We start from the raw sequence: 6,000 nt of genomic DNA on the forward strand, positions 1-6,000 counted from the left end.
CTCATAATAAAAGTACATGTAAATATCATCAAGCTGTCACTGGCAAAGTCCACGAACAATTCCCAGGAAATAAAAAATAGGCTCTGGGTAATAAAACAAAATCTAACCTTTTTCTTTTATTTTGTGATTTGTCTAGTCTCACTTGCTTACAGGGTGCTGCATGCAGAGGCCTGGTCTCCACACTTCAGATGCTGCCCTTGGCACTTCAGCTACACAGACCATGTGCAGAAAGAAGCACTGCACAGGCACCTCAATTTAAGACGTCGGCCGCAGCCCTGTGCCCAGATGCTTCCTCTCACAGCGCGTCTGGGGCCAAGAGGAGCACTCCTGCGCCTGCGCAAACCTGCGTGAACTCCACCCCCCTCCCTGAGGACAAGATCCCTGTATCACAGCCCCTCACATGGCTTATTTGGCATAGCCTACACTGGAAATTTCAAGCTCCTGCCTGTCCACTCTTAAAGAAAAAAAAACAAAAAAACTTTCCTTTGCTTCTGAACTAAACTTAATCTTGATATTTGGCTCCAATAACACAACATGGGTCAGGAAGGACCCAGCTGCAAAAGATCAGCAACAAAGTCAGCCCCCTGAACAAACCTGAAATACATCCACTTCTTTCCACCTCCACTACTAGTAGCTGGAGAACCCACTGTTGACACCCCACTCCAGTACTCTTGCCTGGAAAATCCCATGGACGGAGAAGCCTGGTAGGCTGCAATCCATGAGGTCACGAAGAGTCGGACACGACTGCGCGACTTCACTTTCACTTTTCACTTTCATGCATTGGAGAAGGAAATGGCAACCCACTCCAGTGTTCTTGCCTGGAGAATCTCAGGGACGAGGGGGGGGGGGCCTCATGGGCTGCCGTCATTGGGGTCGCAGAGAGTCAGATAGGACTGAAGCGACTTAGCAGCAGCAGCAGCCACTGTTGTTACTTACATGAACCACCATCGTGCTTTCTAATGTTGTCTTTTCTTCTATTTTCAAATCCAGCTCCACCCCTCCAATCTATTCTCTACAGGTTAGGGAAAATGATCACATTACAATCTAAGTCATATTTTGCCACTCCCTGCTTAAGATTTTTTTTTTTATTTCTCCCCCCACTACACACACACTCATTAATCAGATATATGTTGTTATCTGCTCACTGTGTACCTGGAATTAGTTTCATTGCTGAGACATGGTAGGGAACAAGACAGACGAAATTCCTGCTTCATGTAACTTAAATTCTAATGAGGGGAAATAGACAATAAACTGGGAAAAAAGTAAATTAGGAAGCATGTTAGTTAGTGATAAATACTGTGAAAAATAATAAATTAGGGAAGTGGGCAAGGGTAAGAGGAGTTACAACATTAAATAGAATGGTCAGGAAAAGGCGCCACTGTGAAGGTGTCTTTTGAGTAAAGATCTGATGGAGGTGAGGCAGCAGGCAGATGGAGTTTGCAGGGAATGATTTTCCAAGGAGAAGAAAGAGCACCTTCCAAGGAACAGCGGAGAAGCAGAGTGAGTGAGGGTGAGAGAAATCAGAGGAGTCTGAGATTAGAGACTAGGATCCTGTAGAACCTGGATGAGGTGTTGAGTTGGGAAGAGATGTGCTCTGACTTGGTTAAGAGGAACATGGGCTACTGTGATGGGGTTGTCTGAAGGGGAACAAGGACTGAGGCAAGGATACTAGCTAGAACTTCACTGCAGTCCTTGAGCCAAAATATGCTCAGCTTCTGTAGGTGGAGCAGAAAGGAGTCAAGGATGACTTCCAAGTTTTTAGTCTGATCCACTGGAAGCTCAAAGTTGCCATTATCTAAGACAAGTCCAAAGAAACAAAAGATTTGGGGAGGACATATCAGGAACTTGGTTTTGCATGGGACAAAAAGTCTAATATTTGAGACATATTAGATTTCCAAGCAGAGATTTCAAGTAGGGGGTTGGATATTGGGGTTTCGAGTACAGAGGAGAAGGACAGGCTAGGGATACATATTTGGTGGTTATTCGTATACAGATATTATTTGAAGCCATGGGGCTGGGTGAGGTCATCAAAACAGTGACTGCAAATAGATAAGGGGACAAGTCCTGAAGACTTAACCCAATGTACACTGGAAGATAAGGAGGAGGCAGCAAAGGCGACCGAGAAGAAACAGCCAGAGAAGGTGAAGGTAAATGGGTAGCATGTAGTATCTGAAAGTGTGAGTGTTAGTCTCTCAGCATGTCCAGCTCTTTGCCTCTCCATGGACTATAGACCCACTAGGCTCCTCTCTCCATGAAATTCTTCAGGCAAGAATACTAGAGTGGGTTGCTATACCCTTCTCCAGGGGAACTTCCTGACCCAAGGATTGAACCTGGGTCTCCTGCTGAGTGAAAACCAAGGAGGAAGGAAAAATTAGCTTTGTTAAATGCCTCATATAGGTTGAGCAAAATTAGACTAAGTATGCTGCTGCTGCTGCGGCTAAGTCGCTTCAGTCGTGTCCAACTCTGTGCGACCCCATAGACGGCAGCCCACCAGGCTCCCCCGTCCCTGGGATTCTCCAGGCAAGAGTACTGGAGTGGGGTGCCATTTCCTTCTCTAATGCATGAAAGTGAAAAGTCAAAGTGAAGTGATTCAGTTGTGTCTGACTCTTAGCAACCCCATGGACTGCAGCCCACCAGGCTCCTCCATCCCTGGGATTCTCCAGGCAAGAGGACTGGAGTGGGGTGCCATTATCTTCTCTAATGCATGAAAGTGAAAAGTCAAAGTGAAGTGATTCAGTTGTGTCTGACTCTTAGCAACCCCATGGACTGCAGCCTCCCAGGCTCCTCCATCCCTGGGATTTTCCAGGCAAGAGCACTGGAGTGGGGTGCCACTCATGTTCTAAAATTCCTCTTAGTGGAACTTGAAAGCTCCTACATGTCTGATCTCCATTACCTCTCTGACTTTGTCTATTATTCTCTCCCTTCTTCAGTATGGCCTGGCCTCTGACTACCTCTGCAGTCTTGTTTCCTTACTGTCTCTCACATTCACTCTACTTAGCTATGGATACTGGTCTTCCTTCTGTTTTTCCAGCCCGTCTATATTTTGTCTTCTGTCGTTCTCACTGCCTAAAATGCTCTTTCTCCTCATTATTACTTTCTATCATTAGTTTCTTTTCATGACCACCCACTCGAAAACACCAGTATCACCAATACTATTTCTAACTCCTTCTGTTTACTATCACACCACTTGATTCTATTCACTTTTTATTATTTTTCTTGACACTCCAAAATTAACAGTTTATTATTTGTCTCTTCACATGAGAGCAAGGATCTAGTCCATCTTGTTCTCTGCTTTACCTCAGGCTAAATCAGAACTGATAAGTATTTGATAAATACTTGTGGAATACAGTAATTGATCTATATCCCAAAAGATGAACAAAATCATGTATAAAATACTCTGGTGAATACTTTTGAACTTAGAAGTACAGAAAAAGAAATCCAGGGTATATTTTCATTTGAGATGATATAAAGTATATTTTCAAGTTTCTTTCAATTTAGATAAAACCAAAAATATAGGCAGCCTTTACCAATTTATTTGAGACATCATCTATCTCATTTCTACAGCACCTCAAATATAACCGTATATTTGCCTAATAATGCTACAGCACTATAGCCTCACATTATTTTTCAAAGCTCTCTAGTTGTAATAGCTTTTTCCTTATATAGGTAGCAACACATCCTGGTTGTTTACTAAAAAATTGTTGAAATGAGTGAATGCATTAATACTGAAATCCTTGAGTAGCTGGTGAATAGTCAAGTTTTCTCATCCATTCGTTTCCTACCATCCTTCTCAAGATGGTTTCCTTTTAAAAAGTCTAAATGAACACTACTTATCATTGAAATCTTTTTTTTTTTTTAATCTCTCTAATTAAATTCAGGGGACAACTAGAAGTGGGGTATGGGCAGGCTTTACGTTTGAAAACTCGCTGTGCTCTTTCATCTCCCTTCTGCAGTCTTACACTCATTGTTTGTTGCTTCTAAAGCAGTAAATGTTGTTTGTCTTAGTTGCAAAACCAAGACTAGGAAACTTTGAAGTGTTTTCTGTTGCTTAATGTCACCTACTGTTCCTGTCAGCAAACTGAGATAAACCTGATGGACTGAGGTGTCTGGTCTAATTCCTTTATTGACACATAGTCCTGTCTTCAAACACCAGTGTAAATGCATAAGTACTGAGATAGTAATGTGTCAGTAATAGGCTGCCAGATAAATGCCATTGTTTAGGTACTGATCCCTGCTTCCTAAGGTCCAAACAGCTCAAAAATCTTACAAATTAGCACCTCGCTGAGATCAAAGAATTGTCTTTTCTTTCTGCAATTACCTACTTGGAGAGCTGAGCAAGCAAATGAGACTAGTTTAAGCTCTCTCTCTCTCTCTCTCCAGCCCAAATCTTTCTTTTGAGGAGAACAAATGGTGGAATTATACACCTTTTCAGAGGAGGTGGTTAAGAATAAGAGACTTTTACTTTATTTTGCCATGTAAGAATGAAGCGATTCTGTATTTTTATGTTAATTATTTATTATATCCCCATATATTGCAATTCTTATTGATAAAATGAGTGGAAAGAAGCATGTTCATCCTTAACAACCAGTCTTTTGGGATCAAACTTCAAATTACAGAGACAAAAATAGTTTTAAATTCAGTGTCATCATAGTACCTACAACCTCAAACAAAAGATATGAGAAATTTAAGTATTTTCTGAAGAAGTGAAAATTTAGACTGCAAATCTAGTTTCAGACTTATATCTTAAACAGAAAAGTATACTGTTAGTTTAAATTCAAACTAAATGAACCTTATTTGTTCATTAAGTAGGTTTCCTTGCCCTAAGAATATTCTGGTTCCATTAGCCTATGTCCAAAATGATTTTGTTTTTTAATTTGAAGACATTGAGAAATGAGAAAATAAAAGTTATTTACACAATGTCATTGACTTTACACCGTTTAGTAATCATGTCTTCCATACTAGTAATATAACCTAGAAACAAAACAATCAAATGCCATGGTTTAGGACAATATTGGCTTATTTATAAGAAAAGCAAGATTTTTTTTTCCCCAGTGACAGACTTTTATGTAAATGAAGAAAACGTACTTTCAAATTCTAACAATACAGTGACCAAATTTTGTCTTAGTCAAAGTCTTGACATCTATGAAAGAACAGTTTAAAAAAAATGAAAATTGACTATATTCTTCTCTTTGAAAAGTAATTACCAGGAACAGTTAATATGGACATCCTTTTTTCAAATATATGTTTTACTTCACTATTCATGACCGTGGTTTATAGAGGAGTATTAAATATGTTTCTTATGCTAAAGAGTTCATGAAAATGAGCAAATTTTAATATAATTTTTCTCATTTTAATTTTAATATAATTTGTCTAAAACTACCATCTGCAGAAAAATTCTAGCATCCTTGGAACCATCCCAGGTTAGAGTAAGACTCCCTCCAAGATTCTATAATCTCAAAGTTTCAGGAATGCTAATAACTCCAACCTATGACAACTAGCTATGAGACCATCAACATGCAGACAATTTTAGAAGAATTCTGATAATTATCATAAAACATGGTCTCTTCAGTAACTCTTGAAATTATGCTTAAGCAATTTATTATATTTAGCCTCTTAATAACTCCATTGGCTTCTGATGTTAAAGAAAAACATGAGGAAAAAGTGGAAACATTAAACCAGTGCAGGGTAGTCAAATGGCAAAGAAACTCAAACATATATTCATTGTGAACACTTTTCCACAGGTATCACTCAAACTTTTATTTACATACTCAAGAAATTTTACTTTGTGGCCAAAACTCGGAATTGGCAAAGCAACAGGGACAAGAATATCAACTATTTTAACTGTTCTACCTTTCAGTGGAGAGGGATTTACATAGAATAGATGAAGGAGCATAGTATTTGATGGTGGAATGCCCAACAGGGCTGAAGTCTTTCCATCTATGTGACTGAGGCAACTCATTTATATTACAGAGCCTCAATTTCTCCCTGTCTAATATAACA

This window comes from Bos grunniens, chromosome 26, assembly GCF_055505025.1.
Source record: "Bos grunniens cultivar Pamir isolate PY7600 chromosome 26, Bosgru_T2T1.0, whole genome shotgun sequence".
In the NCBI taxonomy this organism is placed as follows: Eukaryota; Metazoa; Chordata; class Mammalia; order Artiodactyla; family Bovidae; genus Bos; species Bos grunniens.